Raw genomic sequence first — 24,693 nt, forward strand, 5'->3', positions numbered from 1 at the left:
GAGGGCTGCGCGGAAGGTCTGGATCGTGGTGAGGGTGCGGATCTCCATGGGGAGCTCGTTCCATAGGGTCGGGGCAGCAACAGAAAAGGCTCTCCTCCGTGTGGTCGCCAGTCGACATTGACTGGCAGATGGAATTCGGAGGAGGCCCAGTCTGTGCGATCTGATTGGTCGATTTAGGGAGGTAATCGGCAGAAGGCGGTCTCTCAAGTACCCAGATCCACTACCATGGAGTGCTTTAAAGATGGTCATCATTATCCTGAAGCGCACCCGGAGACCAACAGGCAGCCAGTGCAGCTCGCGGAGGACAGGTGTAACGTGGGCGAACCGAGGTGCGCCCACTATCACTCGCGTGGCTGCATTTTGGACTAGCTGTAGTCGCCGGATGCACTTCAGGGGCAACCCCATGTAGAGCCCATTGCAGTATTCCAGTCTAGAGATCACAAGGGCTCGAGTGACTGTTGTGAGGGCCCCCCGATCTAGGTAGGGCCGCAACTGGCGGACCAGGCGAACCTGGGCAAATGCCCCCCTGGTCACAGCTGACAGCTGATGGTCAAAAGTCAGCTGTGGATCCAGGAGGACTCCTAAGTTGCGAACCCTATCTGAGGGGTATAAAATTTGACCCCCCAGCCTAAGCGTTGGTGTATTAGCCAAATTATTGGGGGGGAAACACAACAGCCACTCGGTCTTATCCGGGTTGAGCACCAGTTTGTTAGCACTCATCCAGTTCTTAACGGCCTCCAGACCCCGGTTCATCACGTCCACCGCTTCATTGAGTTGGCACGGGGCGGACAGATACAATTGCGTATCGTCCGCATATTGATGGTATTTTATCCCGTGCCTCCGAATGATCTCGCCCAGCGGTTTCATGTATATGTTAAATAGTAGGGGGGATAGGACCGAACCCTGAGGTACTCCACATGTTAGGGGCCTCAGGGACGATCTCTGCCCCCCTACTAACACCGACTGCGACCTGTCCGAGAGGTAGGAGGAGAACCACCGCAAAACAGTGCCTCCCACTCCCACCTCCCGCAGTCGTCGCAGAAGGATACCATGGTCGATGGTATCGAAAGCCGCTGAGAGGTCAAGGAGAACCAGGATGGACGCATAGCCTCCATCTCTGGCCCTCCAGAGATCATCGGTCAATGCGACCAAAGCGGTTTCTGTGCTGTAACCAGGTCTGAAGCCGGACTGGAAGGGGTCAAGATAACTAGCTTCCTCCAAGGCCCGTCGAAGCTGAAAGGCCACCACCTTCTCAACAACCTTCCCGATAAAGGGAAGGTTGGAGACAGGACGAAAGTTGTTTAAGATGGCTGGATCTAACGATGGTTTCTTTAGGAGGGGTCTCACCACCGCCGTTTTGAGCGCGGCGGGGAAGTGCCCCTCCCGAAGGGAGGCGGTGACAACCGCCTGGATCCAGCCATGTGTCACCTCCCTGCTGTTGGCCACCAGCCAGGAGGGACACGGGTCCAGAATACAAGTGGAGGCACTTACAGCTCGGATGGCCTTGTCCACATCCCCAGAGGCAACTTCCTGGAACTCAACCCAGAACTGATGTGGCAAATGATCCTCCTGTGTCTCAGCTGGATCTACTGTGGAAGGATGGAAGGCTGAGTCAACCTTGAGCCGGTGAGATTTGAACAGCCGAACTGCAGAACTGCAGTCAGCTGAAGTAGCCTGAAGTGCTGCACTCTAACCACTGCGCCACCTCGGCTTTCGACAACCACACCCTGGATGATTGAGAATCTCCATAACTTCCATGCATGACTTCAATAAATAGATGTTGTAAGAATTAAAGTACAAAACAAACCATTTCCAGTTGCATCCTTCCAGATAGATGTTTTACACCTGGGGGAAAAACCTGTTTTCAGATATTTGGGCTGCACTAAACCATTTACATTTCTCTACCCAAAGAGCTCCATGTCAGACCTGGAAGCCATCTTTGACATTTGGGCCTTCAGGCCTGCCACATTTTCTACTGTGGGAAAATGGGAAAGGGGATTACAGGGAGTAAGGGTGATATATAGTCTAAATAACATTCTTTTCTCAGAGAGTCAAGGCAGCTATGATGAGGTGACTGGGAGGCATCTCCAGTTTGGATGGACATGTGGGTGCTGGGCATGGACTTGAACTTTCTTTTGGGTGGGGAAAACCTGGAAACTTTCAGATTCGGGTTTTCCCAGATGTGCCAATGTGACATCTTTAATAAAATGGAATGATTTTTTTCTTCCTTGACTGAAAATTGGTACACTCCTTCTATCTGGGATGGTCGTCCTATTCCACCGAGCGTGCAGCTTCTGGAGGGACGCACATGGAGCGGTGAGGGAGGAAGGGGACACCTGCCTAGCCAGCCAGATCAGCCGAATCAACCCTGGCGATCAATGGGGTGACAGATGTCGCAGCCAGATTGCCCTCACATCCATTTTTTTCTTCCTACTTGTGGTTGTTATCCATCTGCAGAATTCCCCCCCCCAAAAAGACACATCAATCAAATCTCAGAACAAGCAGCAACTATAATGTAGATGTGACGTGAAATAGGACTGCAATTAAAATAGAACCTTAAACTTTCTGGAAGAGCTTGATGTTGTTCTGTAGAAAAAGGTGTTGCGTCCTCCTGATGCAGCCGATGGGCAGGGCCGGAGCCGCAGGCTCCTGATTGGCCCCGGCGCGCCTGCTGGCTAGCGGGAGAATCGCTGGGCTCCTATTGGCCAGCCGCCTGACAGCTGTCATATATAAAGAGCTGTCAGGCGGGCGAGCGCTGTCCATGTTCTGAAGTTCCTAGCTGTGTTAACTGTTGAATAAAGTCGTTATACTTTACCTCACGCCTCGTACCTAATACTGGCGACGAGGATGAGCGACATGGACCCCGTCATCGTCCCTGCCCTGGCTCCTTCATCTGTTTTCGCTGCTTTCAGGCCAGAGGCCAAATCATGGGACACCTTTTTAGAGAGGTTCGAAGTCTTCCTCATGGCACACGACCTCTCCGAGCTCCCTGAGGGGAGACGACGGGGCACTTTTCTGCACTATTGCAGGCCAGAAATGTTAGCCACTGCCCGGTCTCTCTCTGCACCGGCCCCGGTACATTCTGTGTGCCCTTAGATCTCCTCCTGGCTCGGCTCAAGGTTCACTATGAGCCCTCGCCTTCTAAGTATACCCGCCGGCAATATTTCTGGCGTTGTATCCAGAGACAAGGCCAATCCATCAGCCAGTACATGGCTGAACTGTGCGCCGCCGCCATCAACTGCGAATTTGCCGATTTGGAGGATGCCCTCCTCGAACAATTTATCTATGGGCTCCTCGACATCAACTTGCACCAGAAAATTCTGGCTCGCTCCGAGCTCACGATGAAGATTGCTGTGGACGACGCCTGGGCTTACAAAATGGCCGGCCAGTCCCCTCCAGATGTGCGCCATTTCCCGCCTTCGGCGTTGCCGGCGCTGCACAACTCTGCCGTTCACAGCAAGATGATGGTCCTCGATCCTTGTGCCGACGCCGCTTCCTCCGTCAACTGCCTTCATTCCCTGCCTCCTTGGAATGGCGGCGTGTGCCTCAGCTGTGGTGGCCGCCATCCCAGGGCCTCCTGCCGATTCCGGATGGCCCTCTGCTGCCGCTGTGGGAAGAAGGGCCACATCTCCAACGTCTGCCGTTCTGCTCCGGGGGATGCTCGAAACCCGAGGCCTCCTCCTCCTCCTCTGCCAGCTCCTCCTGCTGCTGTCCGCTGCCAGCCTCCTGGGTCCTCATCCTCCGCCTGCATGAGCTGCTATGCTGTGTCTGTTCCTGAGCCTCCTCTGCCCAACTGGCAGGCCGACTCTGCTGCCTCTTCCTCCTATGGCGGCCAGGGTAAGATGCACCTTTGCATCTTACTCACAGACCGCCCCTGCAAGATGGAGTTGGACACGGGCTCCTCCTGCACTATTATGTCATGGTACACCCTGAGGTCACTTATACCGACCCTCAAGGCTAGCCAGCTAACCCCCGCTGACTGCCTCCTCCGCGACTATCAGGGAAACCCAATCCCCATCCTGGGTTGTGGGCACTTCCCTGTCACCTTTCGTAACTTCCAGGGCTCCCTACCCCTTGTCGTTGTCCATCGCCCCCTAGCTTCCCTCCTGGGGTGAGACTGGTTTAGGGCTTTTGGGCTGAGCATAGCTGGGATCAACTCCCTCCGCCTTGCCTCCTCCCTCGATTCCCTCTTGTCAGAGTTCGATGATGTTTTCACTGACACCCTGGGGTGCTACACGGGCACCCCTATCTCCCTCAATTTGGACCCCATGGTGGCGCCCATCCGCCTGAAGGCGCATCGGGTTCCTTTCGCCCTCCGGGCTCGTGTGGACACCGAGATTGACAAGCTTGTCTCTCAGGGCGTCCTGGAACCCATCGACCACGCCCCCTGGGAAACCCCCATAGTCCTTCCCTTGAAAGCTGATGGCTCCCTGAGGGTCTGTGCCGACTACAAGGCGACCCTGAATAAGGCCCTTCAGGCTCACCCCTACCTGGTGCCTGTCGTGCAGCACGTTCTGCACTCCTTGGGCCAGGGCCAGATTTTTGCTAAACTGGACCTGGCCCAAGCCTACCAGCAGTTGCCGGTAGACGAGGCCTCCACCACTGCTCAAACCATAGTGACCCACCGCGGTGCCTTCAAGTGCCGCCGGCTGCAGTTCGGGGTCAGTGTGGCTCCCGGGATCTTCCAGGGACTCATGGAGCGGGTGCTCCATGGCATCCCAGGGGTCATACCCTACTTTGCCACCCCGGACCAGTCAGGACTCGTAAAAACCCTTAGGGCTGTCCTCTCCCATTTCCGCACCGCTGGCTTGCACTTGAAGTGTTCCAAGTGCAAGCTCGGCATGCCCTCCGTGGAATTCCTTGGTTTCCTTATGGATTCCCGCGGAATCCACCCCACCCCTTCTAAGATAGAGGCCATTGCCTCCACCCCCACTCCCTCTTCCAAGGCGGAGCTCCAGGCTTTCCTGGGGCTCCTAAATTTCTACTCCTCCTTCATCCCTCACAAAGCCTCCGTTGTGGAGCCCTTGCATCGCCTCCTCGATGCCTCCGCCCCTTGGGTCTGGACAGACCGCGAGGCGCATGCGCTTGCGGCTGTCAAAATGCTCCTGACTTCTGCCCCTGTGCTCGTCCAGTATGACGAGCACCTTCCACTCCTCTTAGCGTGCGATGCCTCCCCCCTTGGGGTGGGGGCTGTCCTCAGCCACTTCTACCCCGATGGATCCGAGGCACCCATCGTGTTCTACTCCTGCACCTTGTCCAAATCTGAGCGAAATTATAGCCAGTTGGACAAGGAAGCCCTTGCGGCCATTGCGGGAGTGAAACATTTCCACCCCTACCTTTACAGCCACACCTTCACCCTCATAATGGACCACAAGCCTCTCTTGGGCATTATCTCAGGTGACCGGCAAACACCCGCCATCCTGTCACCCCGCATGGGCCGCTGGTAGGAGTTCCTCTCCCCCTATTCCTATTCCCTTGTCTACCGCCCGGGCAAACACATGGGCCACGCCGCTGCCCTTAGCTGCTGCCCTCTACCCCTCCTGGTCTCCGACCCAGCTCCCTCTGTCTCAGTCGCCGCCCTGACCAATGACCTCGATTGTCCCCTCTCGGCCTCTGACGTGTCGCAGGCCTCCTGTTCCGACCCCCTCCTCCAGAGGGTCCTGGACGCAGTCTGAAGGGCTGGACAGAAGAGACTCGCACTGCCGAGTTTTTTCTGTTTTTCCGCCGCCGCGACGAATTGTCAGTCCTTCAGGACTGCCTGTTATGGGGCTCCAGGGTCGTCGTACCCACGGCCCTCCGCCAGCAAGTCCTCGACCGCCTCCATGAAGGGCACCCTGGCATAGTGCGGATGAAAGCCCTCGGCCGCAGCTATGCCTGGTGGCCCTCCATGGCCGCGGACATCGCTGCCTTGGTCCAGCAGTGTCCTCCATGCCAGGCCGTTCGGCCGGCACCTCCCTCCACCCCTGTCCGCTCCTGGGAGACCCCTCCCTCCCCTTGGAGCCGCCTCCATGTGGACTTCTTCGGCCCCATGGACGGCCGTTCCTTTTTCCTCGTAGTGGACGCCCTGTCCAAATGGGTGGACATTTTCCCTATGACGTCCACCACGGCTGGTGCCACTATTCAAATTCTCCAATCCCTCTTCACCACCCATGGGATTCCGGACATCATCGTCTCCGACAACGGGCCCCAATTCCAATCTGCCCCTTTCCTGTCCTACCTGGCTTCCCTGGGCATTAGGCACACCCCCCACCCCCTACCACCCAGCTGCCAATGGCCTGGCTGAACGCGCGGTGCGGTCAGCCAAGGAAGGCCTTGCCCGCCTTGCCCACGTGCCTTGGCCCCTCTGCCGCTTGCACCTACTTGCTCGCCCAGCACTCCACCCCCTGCCAGTCTACTGGCAAGAGCCCCGCTGAGGTCCTCATGGGTCGCCGTCTAAGGACCACCCTTGACCGGCTGCACCCCTCCTTCTCCCCCGCCTTCGGCCCCCTGTCTGAACCCCCTAGGGCTTTTCTGGTGGATGAGGGGTCTTCACCCAAAACTACGCGGGGGACCCAAAGTGGCTGCCCGGGGTCATTACAGAGTTAACAGGCCCATGCTCTTATAGGGTCCTGCTGGGTGATGGAAGACTATGGCGGTGCCATTTGAATCAACTGCGGCGCCGGGCACCGGAGAGTCCGCAGCCACCAACCGCCAGGGCTGCTCAACCATTGCGGCCGGGGTCTGCCTACCCAGTGGCCGCTCAACCTACCCGACCACCGCCAGCCGTGGCTCTGCCGTCTCCAACTGCAGTCGCCGATCCGCAACCACCGCTGTCGGAGCCTGCTTGCCCAGCGACTGCCCAGCCTGCCCAGCCACGCCTAGCTGCGGCTCTGCCAACTCCAGCTGTGTTCCCCGCTTCGCGCCACCTCCGCCCCAACGTTCCAGCTAAAGACGGCAGTCTACCTTTAACTTTTCCCGCGAACTCTGGGGCGGGGCCTTCCCACCGGCTGCGCCACAGCAGCAGCCCACCTCCTCTTCCAGCGGCGGACACTCCACTTCTACGGCGATCCCAGTGCGTGCCCAGAAGACCGGCGTACTTAAAAGACTACGCATGCGCTGTCTGGGGGGAAGGGGTGTTGCGTCCTCCTGACGCAGCCGACGGGTGGGGCTGGAGCCACAGGCTCCTGATTGGTCTCGGTGCCCCTGCCGGCTGGAGGGAAAATCACTGGCCTCCTATTGGCCAGCCGCCTGACAGCTGTCATATATAAAGGGCTGTCAGGCGGGCGAGCGCTGTCCGTGTTCTGAAGTTCCTAGCTGTGTTAACTGTTGAATAAAGTCGTTATACTTTACCTCACGCCTCGTACCTAATAAAAGTGAACTGATTTCTTCCAATAATAAATAAAGAGGGCAATTCCTCTTCACTCTGGTTGTGAACCTGTTGCCCTAGTTGTGTGCAGCAGGAAGTTAGGTAAGTTAATTGAAAACAAAGCATTTAGTTTGAGGTAAAGTTTTCAGAAAATCAACCTTTTATTAGTCTCATACATAAAATTATCTGCCTGTTGTGTTACATGCATGTGAATAAAGCTTCCACAGACTTGGCACTTCTTGAGGTAGTAGAATTATGTGAGTTCAGCATATTACAGGTAGTCCTCGACTTACGACCACAATTGAGCCCAAGATTTCTGTTGCTAAGGAAGATGTTTGTTAAGTGAGTTTTGCCCCATTTTACGCCCTGTCTGGTCACAATTATTAACCAAATCACTGCAGGTATTAAGTTAGTAACATGGCTGTTAAGTGAATGTGGCTTCCCCATTGACTTTGCTTGTCACAAGGATGCAAAAAGTGATCACATGACCCTGGGACACTGCAACTGTCATAAATATGAGTCAGTTGCCAAACATCTGAATTTTCATCACGTGATCATGGGGATGTTGCCATGGTTGTAAGTCTGAAAAATGGTCATGTCACTTTTTTCAGTGCCGTTGTAACTTTGAACGGTCACTAAATGAACTGTTGTAAGTCGAGGACTACCTGTATTTGCTCTGAAACAAATAATTTAATGTCCTAACACAGAAGTTGATATTATTTAACATAAGTAACAAATACCACCCATTTTCTTTCCTCGGTATTTTATGATTCTGGAAGCCAGGATGGTTGATAGAGAATATGCAAATATTGCAAAATAAGTGAAATGGTGTAAGAAAATAACATCTTAGGCATGGGCCCCTTTTTACAGTGATTTTAACTTTTTAGTCTTTCTAGAGCACATTTCTCTGTTTCTAGCTGCATAGGTTTTATGTGGGGGAAAAGACGGAGAGGAAGAAATGCATAAGTGAACAGGGATTTTCACCTGAATCGTCCATTTTCAGCCTCAATACAGTTCCCAGGAAACAATTTGTCATGGGCCCAAATGGGATTCTATCCCTAGGGAGCTGACTTGGTTCTGTTCGGTTTTCTAGGTCATTCTGAACCCTTTGCAGGGAGTCCCAATTCTACATTCGAGCAGGTGCGTTTCCTGCTGTTTGGCACAGCAGTGTTTCCTTTTTGGGTTGGTGTCATTCTTCGCGTAGCATATGGTGGTTGGAAAACCAGATCATCTGCTACATTAGCAAAATAAACACTGAGAAGTATCCATGCTGTTTATTGCACTCTGGTGACTTAAGTGTTTTCCTGATTCATCAGCTTCCGTCATGCCTATTTATGGAAGCCTTTCAAAGCCTATAGCACAGGGGTGTCAAACTTGATTTCATTCAGGGCCGCATCAGAATTGTGTTTGACCTCCGGGGCCAGCTGGGTGTGGCCAGGATGGGCGTAGCCAGCTCGACACCACTCCTGTCAGGGGCATCTTCCCAGGCTCTGTTTTCGGCTGTGACGGCCTCCTGCAGTGCTCTGCCAGTGAAAACAGAGCTCGGGACGGTTGCATATGGCCTTCCCAAGCTCTGTTTCCAGATCTGTCCCATGAGCCTTGAGTTTGAAATCCCTGCTATAGTACAAGACAAGGATTTTCAGCACAAGGCACGTTTTCCTAAAGAAACACAAAGAGCAGCCTGGGAATATTTCTTGTTCCATCTCAAGAAATGTCATATAATCCTTACTATAGAAATACAGATAGTCCTTGACTTACAACCACAACTGAGCCCAAAGGTTATGTGGGTAGGTGAGACATTTGGACTAGGGGAGACATGATAGCAGTGTTCCAATATTTCAGGGGCTGCCACAAAGAAGAGGGAGACAAACTATTCTCCAAGGCACCTGAGGGTAGAACAAGAAGCAATGAGTGGAAACTAATCAAGGAGAGAAGCAACTTAGAACTGAGGAGAAATTTCCTGACAGTTAGAACAATTAATCAGTGGAACAGCTTGCCTCCAGAAGTTGTGAATGCCCCAACACTGGAAGTCTTTAAGAAGATGCTGGATAGCCATTTGTCTGAAACAGTATAGGGTTTCCTGCCTAGGCAGGGGGTTGGACTAGAAGACCTCCAAGGTCCCTTCCAACTCTGCTATTGTATTGTATTTGTTAAGTGAGTTTTGCCCCATTTTTACCACCTTTCTTGCCAGAATTGCTAAATCAAACATTACAGTTGTTAAATTAGTAAGCCATTTGTTAAGCGAATCTGGTTTCCCCATTGACTTGGCTTGTTAGAATGTCGCCAAAAGTGATCACATGACCCAAGGACACTGCAACCATCACAAATATGAGTCACTTGCCAAGCATCTGAATTTTGATCGCACAACCATGGGGATGCTGCAACGGTTGTAAGTGTGAAAACTGGTCAGAAGCAGAGGTGGTATTCAGCCAGGTATGCCAAGTTCTGGAGAACCGGTAGTGGAAATTTTGAGTAGTTCGGAGAACTGTCAAATAGACTGGCCCCACCCCCACTGCCTTCCAGCTGATCTTCTTTTGTTGCCCTGAACAGGAGAACGGAGCTGGAAAGCAGGTTAGTGGGATAGGCAGGAAATGGGGATTTTGTAGTATCCTTCCCCTGCCACGCCCTCAAAGCCATGCCCCCAAAGCCATGCCACACCCCAAAGCCACACCCAGAGAACCGATAGTAAAAAATTTTGAATCCCACCACTGGCTCAGAAGTCACTTTTTCAGTGCTGTTGTAACTTTGAATGGTCACTTAATGAACTGTGGTAAGTTGAGGACTATTTGTAGAGGGGGGGGGTCAACTCAGTATATCCAGTGAAATCATGGGATTATGAAAGGGATCAGTGATACATTTTTTGGAACCCTGTATTTAATTATTGTATTTGCTTAAACATTCTGCTATATTACTTAATCTGCGCTGTTTCAAGGGGAGCCAGACATTGATCCATCAACCTCTAGCTCCTTTTGAAATATCACAGATGGCAATAACGGAAATGGCAGGATTATGTATGGCCATTTGAAGGAGCTGGAGAGCGCCCTGGAGCAGAAAGATGGGTTATCAATCAAAATAATAAAGACAGAATGCATATACATAATTGATGAACAGTTTTACCATGTTTAAACCAGAAAGTAAAATATATTGGTAAAGTTACCTTTGGGTTATGCTGTCAGTCTTTCCATGTTTCTGACACAAATACATCTTAGTCTCCCTACTGTCTGCCCTCTCCTGTCCTCCACAGGTCCCAAATTACACTGAAATAAAGTATTACATAGTGGCTGTTTACACCAAACTGGATCTAGTAGAAATAAAGGTCCAAAGAACCCTGTCAGAATCATATCCAACAGGGCAGAAATTTAAGCCCAGATAAACCCATTGATTTCAGTGAAAAAAAGTATGTAAAAAGCAGCAAGTCTCTAAACAAGTTGGACCTGTCTTTAATTATATGGAAGGAAACATGGATAATGACTTGTTGATTTAAGAATGTTCATTTAATGTAATCAAAGGATTTTAATACTGGATTTTTTATTTTATTTGTAGGGTCACTTAGGAACAATGTGGATCTACGTTATGGATACTACACCATTTTGATGCACATCAAACACCCCCTCATAGCCTCTCAACTCACATATACCACTAATGTGACCATATTTTCAGATTGGTAAAGAGGGACACCTTTGACCGGGGGGGGGGGGGGGCTTGATTAAAAATTTATATGGAGCAACACAAATTTTCATACAATGCAAAAATAGTATCGTAATATTTTTTATTTCAACATAACTACAATTTACAAATATAAATTGTAACTGTTGCCAAACATTAAAATTTTGATCACATGACCATGAGGATGCTGCAACGGTCGCTAAGTGTGAAAATGGTCGCTAAGTCTGAAAAATGGTCATCAGTCCCTTTTTTCAATGCCATTGCAACTTTGGTCACTAAATGAACTGTTTGAAAGCTAAAGCTAGCTTGCATTATAATGCCTTATGGTAGCTTACATTTTCAAGAGAGAGAAGCTAAACTCCTAAACACACAAGGAATTTGTCTTTGGTGAATATGCTCTCAGTGTACATAAAGAAAAATAAAATAGAATACATTCATCAAGAATCATAAGCTACAACACTTAGTGATGGTCACTAAAGCCTGGAGGATTGTTCCCTCTGTGCTTCTTTAAAACAGCATATGTTAGAATAGAATAACAGAGTTGGAAGGCACCTTGGAGATCTTCTAGTGCAACCCCCTGCTTAGGAAGGAAACCCTACACCATTTCAGAAAAATGGTTATCCAACATCTTTTAAAAAACTTCCAGTGTTGGAACATTCACAATTTCTCTCCTTGATTAGTTTCCACCCATTGCTTCTTGTTCTACCCTCATGTACCTTGAAGAATAGTTTGACTCCCTCTTCTTTGTGCCAACCCCTGAGATATTGAAACACTGCTATCATGTCTCTCCTAGTCCTTCTTTTCATTAGTGGTTCAGGCACCAGACAAGAAATCAGGAGTTTCTAGTCCCATTTTGGACATGAAAACCTGCTTGGATGAAATGAGGCCAGTCACTCTTTTTTTCCCCTTCTTTCCTTCCTTCCTTCCTTCCTCCTTCCTCCTTCCTTTCCTTCCTTCTTTTCCTTCCTTCCTTGTTTCCTTCCCTCTTTCTTTCCTTTCCTTCCTTCTTTCCTTCCTTCCCTAACTTTCTCCCCCCCCCCTTTCTCTGTTGTGGGGAGTTGGAAGGAGCATTAGATCTGCTCACCGCCTTAAAAGTGGGATTTTTTTAAAATGGCTTTTTAAAAAAAAGTGATTTCAGCTGGGATGCCTTTAGTACTCGCCCCATCCGTCCTCCCATCCTCCTTCCAAAAAGTTGATTTAAAAAGCCAGCGATCTGCGCCCGCTTCTCCAGCGTTCCTGATTCAGGGGCAGAGGTGCCTGGGCGCGCCCTGTTCTCCCCTGGCGTTAAAGCCAAAAAGGACCTCCACAGAGATGGCTCTGGGTCTGGGAAGGCAGAGGGAGGGACGCTGGAGAGCAGCTTTCGCCTACAGCCTTGGGGGGAGGGGGCTGTTTGCAACCCTGCCCTGCTTGGCACCCCTCATTGCTTGAAATGGGGTGCTCTGTTTGGGGGGGATGCAGGAGGTCTAAATAAGAGGCGGACTCAGCCTCCGCTGGGATGGAGCAAGCAGAAGGAAAGGCAAGAGCGGGGGGGGGATGGGACTTTGCTGGCAGTTGCAAAGCAGCCTTCCCCCGATTGCCTTCCCCCACGCCTCCCAACCCTTTCAAAAGCCACCCCTATCACCAGCCTCTCCCAACCGGATCCCTGCCTGCCTCCCCTTGGCTCACCCAGACCAGATTGACAGCGGCTTCCACGGCATGGCTGCAGAAGAGCGGCGCCCAAAAGAAGCGGGGAAAAAAAAAACTTCCGACGGCTGAGCTGCTTGGCCCAGGACCTAGCCTCCTCCTTACCATCGCTCACCCTGCAGAAAAATGGTGTGTGTCGGCGCGCGCACGCGCAAAAGAGAAGGGAGGGAAACACTGCCCTCTAAAGGCCACATCAGGAACGACACTTTAGAGAATTTTCTTTTAAACAGCGTCCTTTTTAAAATTGATTTTCTTTCTTTTGGAAAATAGGTACTTTTTCAATATGCGACGGGACGCAGGAAAAATTATTGAAAGGCATGCCTGTCCCGCCAGATGCGGGACGTCTGGTCACTTTATATACCACCCTACCTGGCCGCTGTCACTCATCAAACAGGAAGCCCCCTGAAATCAGAGTGGCAGTGCAAGAAAAATCATAAGGAAAGCTTGTCTGTACTCTTTCTCTGCATTTTATGTAAACAGATAAGTGACAAATTGAGGGATGAGTGGATATTGGACAATCCATCATAGTGTTACTGCAATTGCTTGAAATTCATCTGAAGGTGTTTAGAAACCTTCTGGATTAAGACACTGATAGTTTAATTATGAAAATTCTCATGTTGCTTTGCTATGCTGCATAATTACCTTTGCCCTGACATATTTTTAATTATACTTCAATTAGTGTGCAAAAGAATGTTATCTATGATAGGTATAACCAGCTTTCTGAATCCTCACTACTTCATCTGTTGGGTGAAAGATTAGGCCTTGCTTTGATAATTGTTTAGTCATGTGTGGCTAAAAAATCATCATGAACATAGTTAATTATGCTGTCAAGAGCAACACATTCCAACAATTAGAGATAGGGAACTGACATTTAAATAGTCTAGGGTGCAAACAACCATTTATGCCCTGGAGAGTATTTCATATAGTTTGGAATACTCCCTAGAGCATAAATCTTAAAGAAAAAAAAACCCTAATGACCACATTATACCATTCATCATGTGATGAATTTCCTGTTGAAGTTGGAAGGTTTTATGTAACAACACGAGAGAAAATTATATATTCTCCTCAATGATATCCATTGGTTTTGTTCATTTTTGACACAATTTCCACAAGGGCTCCAGATAACCCAATATAGTATTTACTGGCTGTTGATTTTTTAATCTATTATCTTCAAGATGCGTTAGACTACAACTCTCATAATCAAATTGGGGAAGACTGCTGTGTAATATGAAAGCTTGATTTTTCAAATGTTGATTCCCTGGACGGCTAACTTGGAAGGTAAGATTTATTTTCTAGAAAATATGTTGCTAGGAGTCAGGTGGTGTGAAATAAATTAATGCATGAATGAGTAAAATATAAATGCTGAAGCTGAAAAAAAATACTTATTTCTGTACTCAAAAGAAAGTTCTCCCTCTTCCTAGTTCCACCAGGATTGATAATGATGTATCAAGATTGAAACTCACTCCTCTATGTATTTGCTTGGAATTCAAGAATATTTATCCCTAGAGAAGTATGCATAAAATTGCCGCCTAGGACACTTTATACCTTCATCATGATTAACAATCATGATTGTTATTGCAATTTAAGAATGGGATATTCTTAAAAAGAATAGGTGAAAAAAAGAGAGAAAGAAATTAAGCTCCAATTACAAAAGCTGTGAACGCACTGGTATCACCCTGCTTCCCAATATCTGGTGCTTTCTAGTGTTCATTTTGGGCATTCTTAGGTTATTGGGATCCTGGATCTCATCCATAAAGTCTGGTTTGTACTTGGCAGGTAAAACAATAATATAATTTTGAATCCCCCATTTTGTATACTTCATTGTGCACTGAAGTATTCATTGCAACCCCATTTATTCTTTGCTACAATTAATCTCAGCTTAAGTTCTTGTTTTAAGCCATCCCATTTCTTTCCAATTACCCTTCCACTCTTAATACCCTCAGTATTTATTTTATTTATTAAATTTATATGCTGCCCATCTCACTGTCAAGCGACTCTCTCAGTAACTCTCTCTTCCTTTCTGTTATTCCATCGATTCCTCCTGGTTTGTTGCTGTACACTTAGAAAAAGGCCCTGGAGTGAGTTGGGTTTAGGCTGGCAAGCAAGAACCAGCTCCAGTGACTTGTTTGCATTCTAAAGAGGCTATTTGTTGTACCTGGCAAGTTGTACACACACACTCTGTAAAAAATGAGTCCATTAAAAAAAAAAGGATTGGGCTGCAAGCCAATCTCCTTTCCTAAATATTTTTAAGTGCATGATTAATACACTTCCCTAGCTTCTGTCTGGGGCTGCAGGGGGAGGTCAGAGAGCAGGTAAATGAAAGAAAATGGCTTCATTCGGCATTGACTAAGCTATTAATCATTGCCCATTTTCAATAAATCACAGCAGATGGCAGGAACTCATGGGAAATGACACACCATGTGGATGATGGGAACTGTGGGTTTTCACAGACACCAGCAAGGGAAGAGGTCACTCTTGCACACCTGCCAAGTGCTGTGGAGCAGTCCTGGTGTTTCACACCTGCGCTTTCACCTCAGCATGACAGCGGTTTCCACAAAGATTCAGCAAGATTCAGGAATGGAAGAAAATCCCCATCCTTCTATCCCTCGCTGTGGTTACTTGCTTTTGTTTCTCACTGACTCGCACACAAGCCACCAGCCAGCCAGGGTGTGATTTCCAGAACAACTTAAGAAACTTAGTTAAAAGTGCTGTCAATTGTCCTTTGAATCTTCACCTTGTCTAAGAAGAGCTGGACTGATAATATATTTCTGGAGCTGGGAAAGGTCCAGGGCTTCAAGGCTCAGACCACACATGTCCAATTCTTCTGGAACCTATTTTCCTCCCAGGTTTGTCTGTTGCCAACCTTGTGCATCACTGGCAAGCCTGCCTTGACCGGAAACTAATAGATTTCAATTTTATTATTGCTGCTGTATTGCTCTTAAATCTTGCTGTGCCAAGAGCTTTTCTCTAGACTGGTCAGTTCACAGCATCAACCCAGAGATTTGTTTGAAAAATAGTTATGATACACTACTAAGGCAATATATTGTCATTTAAAGATATTTAAACATTACATATGGTAGATTCTCTTTTTCAGACATCCATATATCAAATCTTAGTCAAGTGGAGCAGTATCTTCCACACTAGTGAGTCTCTAAACTAGGGGTGTCACACTAGTCTCTAAACTAGGGGTGTCAAACTCAATTGTCCTGGAATCTGTAAGGGGCTGGCCCACCCCATCCCAGTGTACACACATGCACATAGGAGGCATCAGAGGCAGCAGCCCACAGTGGGGCCAAGTTGCACACAAGGTCCAAGGACAAGACCTGCAAGGGGTGCAAGGAGAAGATAACCAGCATCGACCAGCGGCAGCCAACCACAAGACAAAACAGACAATGGAACGGAGTAAGTGTGTCCAGTGGTCCTCATCATGTGCATCCTCCCGCCTCTGCCTGCTGCTTAGACAGCCAATCTGGTGGTGGCAGTGGGCTCCAGGATGGTGACTGTGCGGTGGCCAACAGTTTCCAGCTGCAGCTGCTCGTCCCCTACCTCGCCTCACCTCGCCTCATCCCATGGGATGAGCCTCCTGTCCACCAGAGCCCCCTGGATACACTCTCCAACCCCACCTAGCCCCCACAGGCACCACCCATGCCAGTGATGTCAAACTGGCCATGTCCCCAGGTCAAGCCCAGTTGGTCAGAGTCACCCTGGCCACACCCCTCCTCCAGCCCCCAGGGGACAACCCCTATGCTGATCCGGCCCTCAATGAAACCGAGTTTGACACTCCTGCTCTAAACAATGAGCTGCATGTTAATTCAAAGTGTATCTTTTCCGAAAGCACCTCGAGTTATTTATTTATTTTAATATTAAACTACAGGTATAATTGGAATAATCTAATAGCCAGCAATTATTTATGAAAGTCGATCTTGCTTATTATTGCCTGAATACTTAATGGCTAAGTGAAGAACTGGAGTTGGGTAATGCAATTCTTGAAACTCTCTTGAGTTAGCAGAATTGAGAACTGTATTAGTTTGGCACTATCAGAGGTGTAACAATGCATTATGTGGCTTCCAGAAAGGTTAAGTGAGATCACTCCACAAGGTGGCACTAAGCAGCTTGCTTGAAGATGCTTGATGGAAGATCATTTTTCTCCATATATTTAAACTAAGAGACTAAGACAATATCACACAGTCGCTTCCATCACTGTCCTTCCATGGGATCATACAGGTGGTGCCAGTTGTTACAATAAATTAAGCAAGCAAGTAACTCACAGTTTGACAGCAAGAAGAGGAAAGGAGATAATTGCTTTCCTGAAAGCTGAAAGGGGAAAAATGTATATTTAAAATATTGCTTTTTGACATAGAATTGTTCCATTGATGCAGGAATGAAAAATTCTGGGGCCTTCACTTGTTGCTGGGATACAAATCGCAGCTTCCCTCACTAACAGTCATGTTAGTGGAGCTTTTGGGCATTTTAGTTCAACTCTATTTGAAGGGCCCTGGATTTGCTAGTTTTGCCTTATCCACCCACTGCATTAACATGCTTGTACATTATTCCCACAAATTTCACTGGGGTTTAATTTCAAGTGAGTGAGTAATGAACTGGCAGAGAATTTAAGCCTCAAGGTCTTCAAATCCAGTGTTAGCAATACAGGTAGGGGGATCAAACTGTTGAAGTATTTCATTACTTAATAGTCATTAGTATTCAACGAATACTTAGATCATGGGTTTGAAAGTGACTAGATGGTTAGTCTTTTGGCTGGTCTAGTGCCATGATGGCAAACCTATGTCATGTGTGCCCAAAGTGGCACGGGAAGCCATGCCTGGCACATGTGGCATCATCCATTCCTCTTCTGGGTTTCTGGTGCGCATGCACAAGCAACGATCAGCTGGCCTTCGTGCATGCGGCAGTGCTGTAAATTGGAAGAGCTGGTCTCCCGTTTTCAGGAGTGAGCATGCATGCTGGCGAGCAATTATCGCGTGCGCATGCATGCCAGTAACCGGAAAACTAGCTGGCCGGCGTGTGCTGGAAACAGGAAGTTTGTTTTCTGGCATGCACATGCCTCCTTGACAGCTCCTCTTCCGGGTGCGGCCCAGATGCCTGCTCGGTGCCGAAAAGGTTCGCCATGACTGATCTAGTGCTTAAGGTACAGGCTAGGAAATAGGAGATTGCGCGTTCTAGTTCCATTTTATGCGAGGAAAGCCAGCTGGCTCACTGTGGGCCACTCTCTCTCTCACAGTGCAAGCCACCTCACAGGGTTGTTGTGGGAAAAATAGGAGGAGTGAAATTTAGGTATGTTCTCCACCTTGAATTATTTATAAAAATAAGAAAGGGGGGAAATTAATACATAATATATTTCCCCCCTCCCAAAGAATTCATCATATGATAAATTCAAAGAAGAATGCTGCAGTGCAGTCATATGTCCAATTTGTCAGAGGCTGAGGGAGATTTAGGTGCTTATTTTTAATATGAACCTGCCAATGCAGAGTTCCCTAAATATCTGAATGAATAAATAATCCAGAATGCAATGATCTATTGTTTCTACAATTTCTTTCACAATAATTTTTTTTTGACTTTTGCAATATAAAAATGTAAATAACCTGCATATATATGGAGAAATTTCACACAAAACTAAACATACATAAATTCCACTTGACAAGGGCATATGGTTAAAAAACATTGCTTGTAAAAACAAAGTATTGTAAATAATGTATCATACGAATGTAAATATTGTATAAAACAATTTGTGTGCTGATATTAAAATAGTTTAGTTTAGTTTACTTTATTGTCATTGCACCTCATACAACGAAATTAAATCGCATTTTATTCATACTCCATTTTTTTCAAATACTCAAAATGCCTAAAAGGATTAAAGAAAACATTAAAAATTAACAGATGTAAAACTTAACAGATGTATTAACAGAGTTAAACCAGGATTAATATGATTTTGATAACCATTCTGAACTTTGGAGGATGCATGAGAAAATCAGATGCAATGAACTTGTATTTAAAATTGCAAATATTATATAATGCAAAAGAAATTCACCACATTTTCCAAAATGTTTATTTAGACTTTTATCTAGAGACATCTTCAGTTTAAAAGACTGACAATCATAAACCATTTTAAGGACAATGCATCATTTCATCTTCTAATAAGAAATTTTCTTTAATGCTATTTGCCTTTTTCTAATTTTGTATAAAATTGTCATGGGATTCCTTCTAATGGAATGATGGTTTAGATATTTTGAAAATAAAATAAACCAAAAAGGAAGTTGCCTGCTGACTGGGCAGCAGGCTAAAGTGACATACAATTCAATCTAATCTTCATCTCCTTACTGTGATACTATTGTATATTTATTTCAATTTTAATAACTGTTTCTCAATTTAATTCATTCTGTGTGAACATCTGCCCTTCCTTGATGTGGATATCAATATGTATGTGTCTGTGTGTGTGGAGTTATGCTTAAGTCACTTCCTAGGCTGCACTACCAAAATAAAAATAAAATAAAATTAAAGGAAGAAATAAATGTGAGTTTAAAATGTAGATGCACTAAGTTAGCAATCCCTAGATCTGGGAGGAGAAGCTTTTTAAACTGATCTAAAATATTTAAAATTTTGTCATATAATTGCATTCTTGATATTGTTTAATTATCATTAAATAAATCACACAGCAGATGGACCTCACAATCTTCACAACTAATAACCATCAGATTGTTATAACTGTTAACTGGACATTTACAAAATCTGTTTAAAAGTTAAATTTTCTCTCTCTTAAAAAACGTATGGAATATTTAATATTTAGGATATTCTTTTCCAATCTGGTGGCGTCTAACTTGTTGCAGTGATTTGGTTTTTATGAAGGTAGGAAGTACACCTTCACTGGAAGTGGCCAGATTTGGCATACCGTATTAGACTAAAGGCTGATTGTTGATATTTAATACTGAGTGAATCCCAGCAGACTCTCTCTTGGATCAGTATTTTTTGATGCTAACTGAACAGATAGTTATATTTCAACAATTTGAAAAATGATAATAAAATTCTACATTTGTTATAGGCTTCAAAAATCGAGAGCTACTGTTATGCCCAATTCCACCTACAAAACCTCGTCCCCCTGGCAGCAAGTTCTGCCAGCTGAGCCAAGCAAATTCCTTAAGCAGGAAAATATGAGGGGTGGCTTAATTTTTTTTTAGCAAGGGGTTCTCTGCCCGGTTGCTGGGTGGGCATGGCCACAGTGGGTGTGCTAGTCAGCCCTCCTGCACCATGGCGGGGGGGGGGCATTTTTTGCCCTCCCCAGATTCTGAGGCTTTGCTCAAGGCTCAAGGGAGGGGAAATGTGCCTTCCCAAACTTTCCAGTAGATCCGTTTTTTGCCTTCCCTGAACCTCCACTCGTGCCCTGCCCCTTACCTGCATCCAAAGAGGCCTCATGGGGACTCCTGGGAGGGAAGGGGTTGGCGGAGCAGCCAGGAGTGCGAACTGCACAGAATCTTAGATAGAGGTTCTCCCAAACCCCTGTGTATATGTGGACTTTATAAATAGAACAGTAGGTTTTTTTCTTGCTTGCCCTACAAAGCAATTCTTCAGGAGATTCCTCAGCCAGCAACTGTTCTTTAAATGCATTATGCCTACCACATGGAAAAGACGATTGCAAGGAGAGAGAGTAAGCATCAAGTGCTACCCCTCCAAGTTTGCTAAATGGCAACACAAACCATGGTATCTGTCTGCAACATCAATTCCTTTTGCAGCCATTAAAAAAAGGCAGGCTATTTATTTATTTTGTCACCTATGAATACTTTCCACTTTTGCTGATTGGTACCAGTAAATGTTGTAGAAATAATTTCTGCCTCTTAATTACACATTAAGAGGGACTTGTGACATAAACTGTTTCTTGGTTCCTGAAGTCATACCACCTATGGCTTCACTTGTAACGCACGAAAGCATTTCGCCCAACTCACTGATTAAGTGCACCTCACTGCATTATTAGCAGTTCCCTTTATATTAAGTCCTCTCCCTCCATTGCCTCCTCTTCCATTTCCATTTTATAAAACCAATTCACTATTTCAACATAATTGGGGCTCTTTTATTTACAAAACAGTCAGTCACAGGGGGACTACAATTACAAGATGCATCAGATTTGTAATTTCTCCCCAAGCGTGTACGGTTAATGCTTTTGTAACATGAATTCTTGATCCACAAGACAAAACTCATCTGCACTGCTGCTGCCACAATTCACAAAAAAGGTTATGCAATCAAGTTGGAATTTAGAAATGTTGAATTATTCTAAGTCAGACCTGATTCTTTTTGGGTAAAGAATCTTAGAATTGTTTAGTTATGAACCTTAATTCAAACTGAAACCACTGGACTATGTAAGATTAAGGTGACCAGATGTCCCGCTTTTGGCGGGATAGTCATGCTTTTTTCACAATTTTCCCCGCATCCGGGTTTTTTTTAAAAAAGTCCCGATTTTTTTTTAAAGTTACAAAAAAGCCTCCAGCCACCGAGGCTCTCCTAGCAATTGGGAGCGTATATTTTTCTCGAGACGAGCATATTCCCGCCCCGCGCATCCCTGGGAGCTGTTGCCAATGGCTGAGGGAGGAGAAGATTTACTCCATGTGGAGACCGTGGACTTCCCTCATGGATTTTTTCTTTTTCTGTTGCTTTGAGCAGCCCCTTCCTCCCCCTTCTCTCTTTCTCTCTCTCTTGGAGCTAGCAGCTGCCTCCGAGGCTGTCCAAGCTCAGCCCCTCCCCCTCCCCCGCCCCAGACTGCTGCTTCTCCTCGGCTGCTCGGGGCTTCTAAAATGGCATTGTGTGTTGTTGTTTGAGGAGGGGATTACTGATAGAAACACAGCGTGTGTCTCACATGGCTGATAACCTGGTCTCTACAGAAGAGGTTTGATTTGATTTGATTTATTGCATTTCTATGCTGCCCTATTCCCAGAGGGACTCAGGGCGGCTCACAAACCAAAATAAGGGGGGGATACAAACAGGAGGACACAACAATGGACAAACACTACAACAATTTAAAAAGAGTCAACAACCACACAATTCAAGTCGGGGACGGGGAACTCGTCAGCCCCAGGCCTGTCGGAAACAGCAAGGTTTAAGGGCTTTGCGGAAAGCCCTGAAGGGTGGTGAGGGTCCGAATCTCCACGGGGAGCTCGTTCCAGAGGGTCGGAGCAAGCCACAGAGAAGGCCCTCCTCTGGGTGGTAGCAATCGGCATTGGCCAGTAGATGGAATTCAGAGGAGGCCTAATCTGTGGGATCTAATAGGTCTGTTGGAGGTAATTGGCAGCAGGCGGTCTCTCAAGTACCCAGGTCCAATACCATGAAGGGCTTATAAGTGACGACTAGCACCTTGATGCGTATCCGAAGACCAATAGGCAGCCAGTGCAGCTCGCGGAGGATAGGTGTGACGTGGGTGTACCGGGGTGCACCCACAATCGCTCGCGTGGCTGCATTCTGGACAAGCTGAAGTCTCCGAATGCTCTTCAAGGGCTGCCCCATGTAGAGCGCATTGCAGTAGTCCAGTCTTGAGGGTCACAAGGGCACAAGTGACTGTTGCGAGGACCTCCCGGTTAAGGTAGGGACGCAATTGGTGCACCAGGCGAACCTGGGAAAATGCCCCCCTGGTCACAGCCGACAAATGGTGTTCTAAAGTCAGCTGTGGGTCCAGGAGGACTCCCAAATTGCGAACCCTGTCTGAGGTGCGTACAGTTTGACCCCCCAGCCTGAGAGATGGAATACTTGGCCAATTGTTGGGAGGGAAACACAGCAGCCACTCGGTCTTGTCCAGATTGAGTGCAAGCTTGTTAACCCCCATCCAGACCCTAACAGCCTCCAGGCACTGACACATCACGTCAACCACTTCACTGAGTTGGCACGGGGCAGACAGATACAACTGAGTATCGTCCGCATACTGGTGATATTTTATCCCGTGCCGTCAAATGATCTCACCCAGCGGCTTCATGTAGATGTTAAACAGGAGGGGGGACAGGACCGAACCCTGCAGCACCCCATACTTCAGGGGCCTAGGGGTCGATCTCTGCCCTCCAACCAACACTGACTGCGACCTATCCGAGAGGTAAGAGGAGAACCACCGAAGGATGGTGCCTCCCACCCCCACCTCACGTAATCATCACAGAAGGATACCATGGTTGATGGTATCGAAGGCTGCTGAGAGGTCAAGGAGCACTAGGACAGAGGCATGACCCCCGTCCCTGGCTCTCCAGAGATCATCGGTCAGTGCGACCAAAGCAGTTTCCATGCTGTAGCCAGGCCTGAATCCAGACTGAAAGGAGTCTAGATAATCGGTTTCATCCAAGGACCGTCGGAGCTGAGAGGCCACCACTTTCTCGACAACCTCCCCACGAATGGGAGGTTGGAGCCTGGACGATAGTTTGTTAGGATGGCTGGATCCAAAGATGGCTTCTTCAGGAAGGGTCTCACCACCGCCGCCTTTAATGCGGGGGGAGAGAGAACCCCTCTCGAAGGGAGACGATAACTATCACCTGGATCCAGCCCCGTGTCACCTCCCTGCTGTTTCGCAACCAGCCAGGAGGGACACGGGTCCAGCGCACAAGTGGAGGCACTCACAGCTCCCATGGCCTTGTCCACTTCTCAGGGGTAACGAGTTGAAAATCAATACCAGAGATGTCGCTCCAGATTCTCCCCACGGTGCCTCGGCTGGCTCTGCGCAATGGGAGTCCAGGTCTGTCTGAAGCCGAGCAACTTTATCTTCCGAGAGAAAATTGGACGTATTCCTCAGCTCTACCTTGCAAAGGATCACCGTATCAAGGGGGGATTCCCTAAACCACCACTGAATCCAGAGGAGGGAAGAGAGAGGGGAGAGAGAGAGGGAGGGAGGGAGGGAGAGAAAGAGGGAGTGTGTGCGGAGGGGGGATTCCCTAACCCCATTGAATCCAGAGGAGGGAAGAGAGGAGAGAGAGAGAGGAGAGAGGAGAGAGAGAGAGAGAGAAAGAGGGAGTGTGTGAGGGGAGTGTGAGGACGGAGGGGGGATTCCCTAAACCCCATTGAATCCAGGGGAGGGGGGAGAGAGAGAGGAGGAGAGGAGCAGAGAGAGAGGAGAGAAGAGAGAGAGCGTGTGTGAGGAGGGGGGGGATTTCCTAAACTCCATTGAATCCAGAAGAGGGAGAGAGGAGAGAGAGAGAGAGGGAGTGTGTGAGGAGGGGGTTTTTTTCTAAATCCCATGAATCCAGAGGGGGAAGAGAGAGAGAGAGAGGGAGATGTGAGAGAGAGAGAGAGAGAGAGAGTGAGAGAGAGAGATGAGAGAGGGAGGGCGGGAGGTGTTGAGGAGGGGGATTTTCTTAAACCCCATTGATCCAGAGGAGGAAGAGAGAGAGCGAGAGCGGAGAGGAGGGGAGAGAGAGAGAGAGGGAGTGTGTGAGGAGGGGGATTTCCTAAATCCCATTGAATCCAGAGGAGGAGAGAGAGAGAGAGAGAGAGAGAGAGAGAGAGAGAGAAAGAGGGAGTGTGTGAGGAGGGGGGATTTTCCTAAACCCCATTGAATCCAGAGGAGGGGAGAGAGAGAGAGAGAAGAGGGAGAGTGTGAGGAGGGGGGATTTCCTAAACCCCATTGAATCCAGAGAAGGGGAGAGAGAGAGAGAGAAAGAGGGAGTGTGTGCACAGGAGGGTTTTTTTCCTAAAAGTCCCATTGAATCCAGAGGAGGTGTGTGTGTGTGTGTGTGTGTGTGTGAGAGAGAGAGAGAGAGAGAGACTATCACTAAGTGTTGTAGCTTATGATTCTTGATGAATGTATTCTATTTTTTTTATGTACACCGAAGACAAATTCCTTGTGTGTCCAATCACACTTGGCTAATAAACTACTCTACTCTACTCTACTCTACTCTACTCTACTCTACTCTACTCTACTCTACTCTACTCTACTCTACTCTACTCTACTCTACTCTACTCTACTCTACTCTACTCATTTCTATTTCAATTCTAATAAGGAGTTTAGCTTCTCTCTCTTGAAAATGTAAGCTAGC

The sequence above is a fragment of the Thamnophis elegans genome, chromosome 1 (genome assembly GCF_009769535.1).
Source record: "Thamnophis elegans isolate rThaEle1 chromosome 1, rThaEle1.pri, whole genome shotgun sequence".
Classification (NCBI taxonomy): domain Eukaryota; kingdom Metazoa; phylum Chordata; class Lepidosauria; order Squamata; family Colubridae; genus Thamnophis; species Thamnophis elegans.